The sequence below is a fragment of the Grampus griseus genome, assembly GCF_964374135.1.
Source record: "Grampus griseus genome assembly, chromosome: 5".
NCBI classification, from domain to species: domain Eukaryota; kingdom Metazoa; phylum Chordata; class Mammalia; order Artiodactyla; family Delphinidae; genus Grampus; species Grampus griseus.
Window position 1 is genome coordinate 130794943 of NC_138998.1, and position 13459 is coordinate 130808401.

Sequence of the window (13459 nt, forward strand, 5' to 3'; positions counted from 1 at the left end):
TTCAGATACGTTGTCTCATTTAATCTTTTCAGTGGTTCAGTGGAGGCATGTACGATCCATCCATCCAACCAGTTTTTTAAAACCGAAGACAGCTTCGGGCCAGTCACTCTATTCACGTTCTTTGGGCAGATGTGGAAACTGAAGTGTCCTCACTCCTGGAAGGTCAAAACAATTTCTAAAGGCTGAAACTAGAAAGAGGTTTGGCTGGGATTCAAACCCAGGAAATCAGACTCTTCCACTGGGCCAGAGACGTTGGTCAGTTGAGCCCGCCTCTCAGGGTGGGGCTGCGGTCCTGGGTGGGTCCTAAAGGCAGCAAGGTCAGCTGGGGTCTTGAGGCATGAGCTGATCCTGAGTAAGAGGAGGGGGTCGGTGAAGCCACTACAGGTGAGTGAACAGGATGAAAGGCACATGTGCAGATGAACTTGGCAGACCTGGTTACCTGCCATTTCTCTGCTTTCTTTCTCTGATTTTTTTTTTTTTGAGAGGGTGAGGAGGCAGCAATATGCCCAGCTCTTAGGGATGAATTGGGATTGGTTTTAAGCCAATCATGGCTAAGCTAATCCTGTTTGCTATGCACTCACTTTTGCTGTAGCCAGTGAGGGGTCATGTGACCAAGTTGCTTAGTGAGACAAAGGGGAAGTCTGTTGAAGGCTTGTGAAAAGTATTTTGATTCCCTTGATGGAAGGCAGGAACATCAGCCCTCTCTTTCTGACTGCCTCACTGCATCCTGACTTTGAAGGCAGCCATGAATCCAGGAGCTGTGGCAGCCATCTTGTGACCATGAAGCAACAGACACAAAGACAAAAAGCCAACAAATGGAGGGTGGCAGAGTAGAAAGTGCTGGGTTCCTAATGAGCTAAACTAATGCCAGGCCTTCCCTCTGGACTTCTTAATATGTGAAAAAAGTAACCCCCTAGAGGTTTACAGTTTTCCATTACCTCTAGCTGACCATGTGCTAATTGCTATAATAAGCACAGCGAGGAGAAAAAAGGAGAGAGAGGCGAACTTATTTGGAGTGTAGGGTGTTGTGTTGGGCACCAGTGGGAACGTTGCTTTGTTTTCTAATTTTTTTGTGTTGTAAATCTTGAAGACAGTGTCATATTTTCTTTTCTGTTTCTTCCCTTCCCGCAGGTACTTTCCTACCCCCTGCCCACTTTCCTTTAGTCCACATTAAGCCCACATGCTTCATGACTACTGGTTTGGAATAAAGAAATTTCTCCTTTGTTGATTCTCATTGTACCTTTGTCAAGCTATCAAAAATATTCCAGGGCAGAGGGCAGAGACCTAAACTCTTTCATTGTGCTCCTGAGGCCTTTTACAGATGCTTTGCTTATCATTTTGTTTAGTGCCCAGAGGGAGTCTGGTAATTTAGAAACTTAAAGAAAAAAGACCTCAAACAGGAAAAGTCATAAAAGAATTTGGAGGGGGGAGGAGGGCAGTTGTTAAAATAATTAGAAAGACAAAGGAAGAAAGCTAAAGAAAAGATGAAAGAGAGAAGCTTTTGTAGCACTATGGCTTTTCAAGGCCCTCGCCAGTTATTCTCAGTAATGACTCCACGACCTCTCCCCAACCCAACACACACTTTCTGCCTAAATCCCAGAGTGGACCGATGTCTCTTCTATCAATGAAGATGTATTTCTGAGATACCTAATTATTATAGCTTTCTATGGCAGACACCGTTAGTTACCTGCATACAGCTGTTACCCCAGCTTCCCTTCTTCCACGTGAACAGAATCCCATTTTTAATTACTCTCCAAAGTGTGGCAATGCTACTCAGATTAGGACGGCCTTGCAGTGGCCCCAGGCACAGAATAGGGAATCTTGTTTTCCCTTCCCAGGGTTTGGTTTATGAATGGGTTTGTGACACAATGAGATGAGAGGGGAAATCTGGTAAGGATCTTAGAGGAAATTTTCCTTTGTTTTTAAAAGAGGTGGGCATGCTCCTTTTTCAGCTTCTTGTGTGGGTTGTAAAGAGGTGATGCCTGGGGCTTCCCTGGTGGCGCAGTGGTTGAGAGTCCGCCTGCAAATGCAGGGGACACGTGTCCCGGTCCGGGAAGATGCCACATGCCGCAGAGCGGCTAGACCCGTGAGCCATGGCCGCTGAGCCTGCGCGTCCGGAGCCTGTGCTCTGCAACGGGAGAGGCCACAGCAGTAAGAGGTCCGTGTACTGCAAAAAGAAAAAAAAGAAAAAAAAAAGAGGTGATGCCTGGAAATATGGTAGCCTTTTTGGGACCATTAGAGGAGCCCACCTAAAGGATAAACCAGCATACCGAGGATGGTAAAAAGGAAAACAGTTAGTTTGGGTCCTTGATTTTTTTTTTTTTTTTTTTTTTTGCGGTACGCGGGCCTCTCACTGTTGTGGCCTCTCCCGTTGCGGAGCACAGGCTCCGGACGCGCAGGCTCAGCGGCCATGGCTCACGAACCTAGCCGCTCCGCGGCACGTGGGATCCTCCCGGACTGGGGCACGAACCCGTGTCCCCTGCATCGGCAGGCGGACTCTCAACCACTGAGCCACCAGGGAAGCCCGGGTCCTTGATTTTTTGGTCTCCATATTAACCAAGTCTGGAAATATTCCCCTTTTGAACTTAACTTACTATTATTTGACTGAAAAAAAGAAAAAAAAAAAAAAAAAAGAGACATCTGCTTTTAAGACTGGAGTAGAAATATCCAAGATGAACCTGGAGCATCTTGTGGTGCCAGAAAATAAGGAAGTGCTACCCAAAACCCCACTACAACTGCCACCCCCCTCAATGGTGGAGATGTGTCAAAGGGACACAGCTGAAAGAACCCCCAATGGCCAAAGCTGGGACAATTTGAGCACAAAATAATCAAAGTATATTGGATTATAACCCAAAGTATAAAATAAATATCCATTAGTACATACTAATATAAAAAGTGGCTGAATAAATAAATGAGGGAAAAAAATCTCCTGTGCAGAAAGTTCCAAATAATTTATGTAGATATTATGTTCTCAAGGAGATGGCACATAAAAACCCACTCCTTAAGTGTGCAACATACAAAGGGACTTTCTTCTAAATAGTATGATATGGAAAGGGAGGAGAAGAGGGTAACTTTTCAGTGGAGAGTCCTGACACACACGACCTCAGCCAGTGGTCAAGGTCAACATCAACAGTGTTAAGTCATACTGAAAGTGTGTACCCTTGATATAAGATAATGAGAACGGCACTTTATCTCTCTGGTCTTTTTTCCCCAGACCCATAACCCCTGTCCAATCATGAGACAAAAATCGGACACACCCAAATTGAGGCACATTCTAAAAAATTCCTAATTAGTACTCCACAGAACAATCAAAGTCATCAAAAGCAAGAAAATCTGAGAAACTGTCACAGGAAGAGGAGCCTAAGGAGTAATGATGACAAAATATAATGTGGTATCCTGGATGGAATCTGGAACAGAAAAAGGATGAGGTGAAAAAAAGAATTTATTATACTGAATAAAGTATGAACTTTAACTAATAATAATGTATCAGCATTGGTCCATTAACTGACAAGTTCACGATACTAATGGAAGATGTTAACATAGGGGAAAGTAGGTAGGACATATAGGAATTCTCTGTATTATCTTCACAAATTTTCTGTAAATCTAAAACTATTTTATTTATTTATTTATTTATTTATTTATTTATTTATTTATTTATTTATTTATTTACTGGCTGTGCCACGCGGCTTCTGAGATCTTAGCTCCCCGACCAGGGATTGAACTCAGGCCCTCGGTAGTGAAAACACGGAGTCCTAACCACTGGACTGCCAGGGAAATCCTTAAAACTATTTTAAAATTAAAAGTTTATTTTAAAAAAGAGAGACCAATATTAAGAACGAAAGAGGTCCAAATCACTACAGATTCTACAGATAGTTAAAGGATAATATTATGAACAATTTTATGCCTATATATAACTTAGATGAAAAAGACACAGTTGGTAAATGGCATAAACTACTAAACCTCATCCAGGAAGAAATAGTTAGCCCTATGTCTATTAAGGAAATTTAAAAACTACTCTAAAACTTTCCCAAGAGAACACTCATACACTGTTGATGGGAATTAAATTGGTGTAGCCACTGTGGAAAACAGTATAAAGGTTTCTCAAAAAACTAAAAATAGAACTACCATATGACCCAGCAATTCCACTCCTGGGTATATATCCAAAAAAACCCTGAAAACACTAATTCAAAAAGACATGCACTCCAACGTTCATAACAGCATTATTTACAACTGCCGAGATATGGAAGCAACCCAAGCGTTCATCAACAGATGAATGGATAAAGAAGATGTGGTATATATATACTATGCAATATTACTCAGCCATACCAAGATTGGAGGGTATTATGCTAAGTGAAATGTCAGACAGAGAAAGAGAAGTACTGTATATCACTTATATGTGGAATCTAAAAAATAAAACAAACTGTGACTGTAACAGAAAAAACCCAAACTCACAGATATAGAGAACAAACTAGTAGTCGCCAGTGGGGAGGAGGGGCAAGACAGGGGTAGGGGATTAAGAGGTACAAACTACTACGTATAAAATAAATGTTACAAGGATATATTGTAGAGGCGAGGAAATATAGTCAATATTTTATAATAACTTTAAATGGAGTATAACTTATAAAAATTTTGAATCACTATATTGTACACCTGAAACTAATATTGTAAATCAACTATACCTCAATAAAAAAAAGAAAATAGAAAAAAATTTTAGCAAATTGAATTCAACAATATGTAAAAGTAATAATATATCATGACTAAACGGAGTTTGCAAGGTTGATTTAATATTTGAGCCTCCGTCAATGTAATTTATATTAACAAAATAATAATAAAACAAAATAAAGTAAATGATAATTCACATTAACAGAATTTAAAAACCCACCAAAACATGATCCATAAAAGAAAAGAAAGTTGTTAAGTTGGACTTCATCAGAATTAAAAATATTTTAGGGCTTCCCTGGTGGTGCAGTGGTTGAGAGTCCGCCTGCTGATGCAGGGGACGTGGGTTCATGCCCCGGTCCGGGAGGATCCCACATGCCGCGGGGCGGCTGGGCCCGTGAGCCATGGCCACTGGGCCTGTGCGTCCGGAGCCTGTGCTCCACAACGGGAGAGGCCACAACAGTGAGAGGCCCGCGTACTGCAAAAAAAAAAAAAAAAAAAAAAAAAAAATTTTAGTCTTTTCAGCAACTGGTGTTGGAAAAACTGGATATCCACATGCAAACAAAAGAAATTGGACTCTTATGCATCATATAAAAACAAATCACCTCGTGCTTGCTTCGGCAGCACATATACTAAAAAAATCACCTCAAAATGAATTAAAGGCTTAACCATACAATCAAAAAGTATGAAACTCCTAGAACAAAATGTAGGGTAGAAGTACCATAACATAGATCTTGACAATGATTTTATGAATATGACACAGGCAATAAAACCAAAAATAAGCAAGTAGGACTACATCAAACTAAAAAGTTTCTGCACAGCAAAAGGAGTAATCAATAGAGTGAAAAGGCAACACACGGAATTGTAGAAAATATTTGCAAACCATATATCTGTTATGTGGTTAATCTCCAGAATGTATAAAGAACCTTTATAACTCAATAGTGAAGAAACTAATAATCCAATTAAACAATAGGCTAAGGGTTTGAATAGACATTTCTCCAAAGAAGACATACAAATGTGTACCAGGTGTATGAAAAAATGTTCAATGTCACTAATCATCAGGGAAGCACAAATCAAAACCACAGGAGATCTATCACCTCACACTTCTCTGGATAGCTATTATCAAAAAAACAGAAGATAATAAGTGTTGGCAAGGATATGGAGAAACTGGAACCTTTGCACACTGTAGGCAGGAATGCAAAATAGGACAACTATTATGGAAAACAGTATGGAGCTTCCTCAAACAATTAACAATAGAACTACTATATGATCCAGTAATCCCACTTCTGGGTGTTTATCTAAAACAATTGAAACAAGGATCTCAAAGAGATCAGCACTCCTATATTTATTGCAGCACTCTTCGCAATAGCCAAGATGTGGAAACAACCTAAAAGTCCATAGACAATGGATGAATAGAGAAAATGTGGTACATGATACAGTGGAATACTATTCAGCCTTAAAAAAGGACTTTCTGCAATATGTAACGCCATGAATGAAAATTGAAGACATTATGCTAAGTGAAAGAAGCCAGTCACACAAAGACAAATACTGTATGACTCCACTTATATGAAGTATCTAAAATAGTCAAACTCATAGGATCAAAGAGCGGAATGGTGGATAACAGGGGCTGGAAAAAATGGGGAGTGGGTTACTAATCAATGGGCATAAACTTTCAATCAAGCAAGATGAATAAGCCCTAGAGACCTGCTGCACAACATTGCACCTAGGGTCAACAATAATGTATTAACTCTTAAAAATTTGTTAAGAGGGTAGATCTCATGTTACATGTTCTTACCACATTAAATTTTTTAAAAATTACTTTTTTCTCTTCATAAGTCCCTATAAGAGAATGAAAAGACAACCCACAAATAGGGAGACAATGTTTTTCAAATCATATTTCTGATAAAGGACTTGTATACAGAGTATATAAAGATTGCTCAAAATTCAATAATAAGAAAATAAACTTTTTTAAAATAAATTTTTATTTATTTATTTATTTATTTATTTATGGCTGCGTTGAGTCTCCGTTGCTGTGCGCAGGCTTTCTCTAGTTGTGACAAGGGGGGCTACTCTTCATTGTGGTGTGCGGGCTTCTCATTGGGTGGCTTCTCATGTTGTGGAGCACGGGCTCTAGGCTTGCAGGCTTCAGTAATTGTGGCACATGGCTTAGTTGCTCCACGGCATGTGGGATCTTCCTGGACCAGGGCTTGAACCATGTCCCCTGCATTGGCAGGCGGATTCTTTTTTTTAACATCTTTATTGGAGTATAATTGCTTTACAGTGGTGTGTTAATTTCTGCTTTATAACAAAGTGAATCAGCTTTACCTATACATATATCCCCATATCTCGTCCACCTTGCGTCTCCCTCCCACCCTCCCTATCCCACCCCTCTAGGTGGACAGAAAGCACTGAGCTGATCTCCCTGTGCTATGTGGCTGCTTCCCACTAGCTATCGATTTTACATTTGGTAGTATATATAAGTCCATGCCACTCTCTCACTTTGTCCCAGCTTACCCTTCCCCCTCCTCGGGCCCTCAAGTTCATTCTCTACGTCTGCATCTTTATTCCTGTCCTGCCCCTAGGTTCTTCATAACCTTTTTTTTTTTTTTAGATTCCATATATATGTGTTAGCATACAGTATTTATTTTTCTCTTTCTGACTTACTTCACTCTGTATGACAATCTCTAGGTCCATCCACCTCACTACAAATAACTCAATTTCGTTTCTTTTTATACTAAGTAATATTCCACTGTATATATGTGCCACATCTTCTTTTTTTTTTTTTTTTTGCGGTACGCGGGCCTCTCACTGTTGTGGCCTCTCCCGTTGCGGAGCAACAGGCTCTGGACGTGCAGGCTCAGCGGCCATGGCTCACGGGCGCAGCCGCTCCGCAGCATGTGAGATCTTCCTGGACTGGGGCACGAACCCGTGTCTGCTGCATCAGCAGGCGGACTCTCAACCACTGAGCCACCAGGGAGGCCCGTGCCACATCTTCTTTATCCACTCATCTGTCGATGGAAACTTAGGTTGCTTCCATGTCCTGAATATGGTAAATAGAGCTGCAATGAACATTGTGGTACATGACACTTTTTGCATTATGGTTTTCTCAAGGTATATGCCTAGTGGTGGGATTGCTGGGTCGTATGATAGTTCTATTTTTAGTTTTTTAAGGAACCTGCATACTGTTCTCCATAGTGGCTGTATCAATTTACATTCCCACCAACAGTGCAGGAGGGTTCCCTTTTCTCCACACCCTCTCCAGCATTTATTGTTTGTAGATTTTTTGATGACGGCCATTCTGACTGGTGTGAGGTGATACCTCATTGTAGTTTTGATTTGCATTTCTCTAATGATTAGTGACATTGAGCATCCTTTCATGTGTTTGTTGGCAATCTGTATGTCTTCTTTGGAGAAATGTCTATTTAGGTCTTTTGGCAGGCGGATTCTTAAGCACTGTGCCACAAGGGAAGTCCCTGAACTGTTTTTTAAGTGGGCAAAAAATTTGAGAAGATACTTCACCCAAAAAGATGGCAAATAAACACATGAAAAAATGCTCATATCATTAGTCATTAGGGAAATCCAAATTAAAACTACACTGAGATATTACTACATACTTAATACAATCGCTAAAATTAAGAAGACTGGCCAAACTAAGTACTGATGAGCTGTATATTAAACTCTCATATACTGCTGGTGGGAATATAAAATAGTACAAATACTTTGGAACAGTTTGGCGGTTTCTTACCTACCAGCCATCCCACTCTTGGTATTTACCCCAGAGAAATGTAAGCAGATGGGGGGCGGAGTCAAGATGGCGGACTATGAGGACGTGTAATTCGTGTCTCCACACAACTAGGGCACCTACCAGGCACCAGTGGTGGACCACGGACACCTAAGGGGACAGGAGGAACCCCCAGTGACTGGGTAGGACATGGGCCATGGGGCGAGTGAAGGGGGAGGAGAAGTGGAGGCGGGACGGGACTGGAGTCCCTGAGGGGCGGGTGGGGGATGGGAAGGGATCCCACGCCCGAAGCGGGAAACTGGGGGACAATTGGGAGGACAGAGGATCCAAAGGGAGGGTGGTCAGGTTTCCCCTGCCCACTTGGGCCCCAGGGAGCCTGCTGAGATCCCAGGCCTGATCCTCTGCCCACCGAGGCCCCCTCCAGCCATGAGGGTCCTGAAGAAGTAGGAGGGAGGGAAGGGGGAGCTAAAGCAAAGGCTGGACCTCCGGGACCAGCACCCTGAGGGGCGGCTGGCGGAGGGGAGGGCGTCCTACATCCAGCGGGACCCACCCATGGTTAGGGGGACGGGGGAGACCCTGGGGGAGATGGTGGGGGAGGGACACAGAGGAACAGAAGGGAACAGGGCCAGCGCTTTACCTGTCCACTGTGGCACCGGGGAGCCTGCTGGGCTCCCGGGTCTATTCCTCTGCCCTCGGAGCCTCCCTCCCGGAGTGCAGAGCACAAGCCCTGCCCCTACACCCCCACCCAGGGCTCCACCTCTACACTCGGAGACCCCCTCTGAGACCCCCTCCAACCGCACTGGGCCTAAACCCCATCCACACACCCTCACCCAGGGACTTACCTCCAAACTCTAGAACCCCACACTCCAGAGACCCTCCTTTGGACATGCTGCCCCTCCCCGTCTGCGCAGGTCCTAAGCAGAGGCCCTGCCCCATGCTTGAATGTCGTCCAGCCTAGGCCCAGCACTCAAGGCCTTTTCTGGTTGCATGGATCCTGAGCCTAGGTCCCATCCCACCTTAAACCCCGCCCCTGCCTAAGTTCCACCCCTGCCTAAACTCCGCCCCCATAGCCAAGGCTTTTTTTTTCCCCTCTTTTAGATTCAGGTCTGTTTTACCTTGTTGATTCGTTGTTGTTGATTCATTTATATTTTTATTTTTTCTAATAAATCTTTTATTTTTCTAATTTCATTTTATTGTTTAACTTTGTTATTGTTCTCTCCTTTTGGCTTGTTCCCCCCCCCCCACACCTTCTCTTTTTCTTTCTTCTTTCTGTGTGGCTTTATTTTACCTTGCTGCAGTTCTTTCAATTATATTTTTCCTAATATATTTTTTATCTTTCTAATTTTATTTTGTTTTTTTACACTTTGTTATTGTACTGCTCCTTTTTTTCTTTCTTTCTTTCTTTTTTTTTTTTTTTGCCATGCCACACGACTTGCAGGATCTTGGTTCCCAGGCTGGAGGTCAGGCCTGAGTTCCTGTGGTGGGAGCTCTGAGTCCAAACCGCTGGACTAACAGAGAACCTCAGACCCCAGGGGATATTAATTGGGTGAGGCCACCCACAGGCCCTCATTTCAGCCCAAGATGGGGCTCTGTCCAACTGCCTGCCAACTTCAGTGCTGGACGACTCAGGCCAACCAGTAAGACAGGAATACAGCTCCACACATAAAAAAAAAAAAAAAAAAAAAAGAAATGACAAAAAAAATGTTACAGATGAAAGAGCAAAGTAAAAACCTACAAGACCAAATAAATGAAGACAAAATAGGCAAACTACCTGAAAAATGATTCAGAGTAATGATAATAAAGATGATCCAAAATCTTGGAAACAGAATGGAGAAAATACAAGAAACATTTAACAAGAATCTAGAAGAACTAAAGAGCAAACAGCCAATGATGAACAACACAATAACTGAAATTAAAAATACTCTAGAAGGAATCAATAGCAGAATAACTGAGGCAGAAGAATGGATAAGTGAGCTGGAATATAGAATGTTGGAAGTAACTGCCACGGAGTAGGATAAAGAAAAAAGAATGCAAAGAATTGAGGACAGTCTCAGAGACCTCTGGGACAACATTAAATGCACCGACATTAGACTTATAGGGGTCCCAGAAGAAGAAGAGAAATAGAAAGGGTCTGAGAAAATATTTGAAGAAATTATAGTCAAAAACTTCCCTAACATGGGAAAGGAAATAGTCAATTAAATCCAGGAAGCACAGAGAGTCCCATACAGGATAAACACAAAGAGAAACACACTGAGACACATATTAATCAAACTATCAAAAAATAAATACAAAGAAAAATATTAAAAACAGCAAGAGAAAAGCAACAAATGACATACAAGGGAATCCCCATAAGGTTAACAGCTGATCTTTCAGCAGCAACTCTGCAAGCCAGAAGGGTGTGGCAGGACATATTTAAAGTGATGAAAGGGAAAAAACTAAACCAAGATTACTCTCCACCCAGCAAGACTGTCATTCAGATTCAACGGAGAAATCAAAAGCTTTACAGACAAGCAAAAGCTACAAGAATTCAGCACCACCAAACCAGCTTTACAACAAATGCTAAAGGAACTTCTCTAAGTGGGAAACACAAGAGAAGAAAAAGACCCACAAAAACAAACCCAAATCAATTAAGAAAATGGTAATAGGAACATGCATATCGATAATCACCTTGAATGTAAATGGATTAAATGCCCCAACCAAAAGACACAGACTGGCTGAATGGATACAAAAACAAGACCCGTATATATGCTGTCTACAAGCAGCCCACTTCAGACCTAGGGACACATACAGACTGAAAGTGAGGGGATTGAAAAAGATATTCCATACAAATGGAAATCACAAGAAAGCTGGAGTAGCAATACTCACATCAGGTAAAATAGATTTTAAAATAAAGACTGTTACAAGAGATAAGGAAGGACACTACATAATGATCAAAGGATCAATCCAAGAAGAAAACATAACAATTATAAATATTTATGCTCCCAGCATAGGAACACCTCAATACATGAGGCGAATGCTAACAGCCATAAAAGGAGAAATTGGCCATAACACAATAATAGTGGGAGACTTTAACATCCCACTTGCACCAATAGACAGATTATCCAGACCGAAAATAAATAAGGAAAAACAAGCTTTAAATGACACAATAGACCAGATAGACTTAATTGATATTTTTAGGACATTCCACCCTAAAGTGGAAGAATACACATTATTCTCAAGTGCAATGGAACATTCTCCAGAATAGATCACATTCTGGGTCACAAATCAAACCTTGGAAAATTTAAGAAAATTGAAATCTTATCAAGCATCTTTTCTGACAACAACGCTATGAGATTAGAAATCAATTACAGGAAAAAAACAGTAAAAAACACAAATACATGGAGGCTAAACAGTGTGATGCTAAGTAACCAAGAGATCATTGAAGACATCAAAGAGGAAATAAAAAAATACCTAAAAACAATGACAATGAAAACACAATGATCCAAAACCTACGGGACACAGCAAAAGCAGTTCTAAGAGAGAAGTTCATAGCAATTCAAGCTCACCTCAAGAAACAAGAAAAATCTCAAATAAACAATGTAACCTTAAGCCTAAAGCAACTAGAAAAAGAAGAACAAAGAAAACCTAAAATTAGTAGAAGGAAAGAAATCATAAAGATCAGAGCAGAAATAAATGAAATAGAAACAAAGAAAACAATAACAAAGATCAATAAAACAAAAAGCTGGTTCTCTGAGAAGATAAACAAAATTGATAAACTTTTAGCAAGACTCATCAAGAAAAAAAGGGAGAGGACTCAAATCAATAAAATTAGAAATGAAAAAGGAGAGATTACAACTGACACCGCAGAAATACAAAAGGTCATAAGAGACTTATACAAGCAACTATATGCCAATAAAATGGACAACCTGGAAGAAACGGACAAATTCTTGGAAAAGTACAACCTTCCAAGACTGAACCAGGAAGAATTAGAAAATGTAAACAGACAAATCACAGGTAATGAAATTGAAACTGTAATTAAAAATCTTCCAACAAATGGAAGCCCAGGACCAGATGGCTTCACAGACGAATTCTATCAAACATTTAGAGAAGAGTTAACACCTATCCTTCTCAAACTCTTCCAAAAAATTGCAGAGTGAGGAACACTCCCAAACTCGTTCTACAAGGCCACCATCACCCTGATACCAAAACTAGACAAAGATATCACAAAAAAAGAAAATTATAGACCAGTATCACTGATGAACATAGACACAAAAATCCTCAACAAAATACTAGCAAATAGAATCCAACAATACATTAAAAGGATCATACACCATGATCAAGTGGGATTTACCCCAGGGATGCAATGAGTCTTCAATATACGCCAGTCAATCAATGTGATACACCATATAAAAAAATTGAAGGAGCAAAACCATATGGTCATCTCAATAGATGCAGAAAATGCTTTTGATGAAATTCAACACCCATTTATGATAAAAACTCTCCAGAAAGTGGGCAAGAGGGACCCTACCTCAAAATAATAAAGGCCATATATGACAAACCCACAGCAAACATCATTCTCAATGGTGAAAAACTGAAAACATTTCCTGGAAGATCAGGAACAAGACAAGGATGTCCACTCTCACCACTATTATTCAACATAGTTTTGGAAGTCCTAGCCATGGCAATCAGAGAAGAAAAAGAAATAAAAGGAATCCAAATAGGAAAGGAAGAAGTAAAGCTATCACTGTTTGCCAGTGACATGATATTATACATAGAAAATCCTAAAGATGCCATCAGAAAAGCCACTAGAACTAATCAATGAATTTGGTAAGGTTGCAGCATACAAAATTAATGCACAGAAATCTTTTGCATTCCTATACACTAACAACGAAAGCTCAGGCAGAGAAAATAAGGAAACAATCCCATTTACCATCACAACAAAAAGAATAAAATACCTAGGAATAAACCTACCTAAGGAGACAAAAGACCTGTACTCAGAAAACTATAAAACACTGATGAAAGAAATCAAAGATAACATAAACAGATGGAGAGATATACCATGCTCCTGGATTGGAAGAA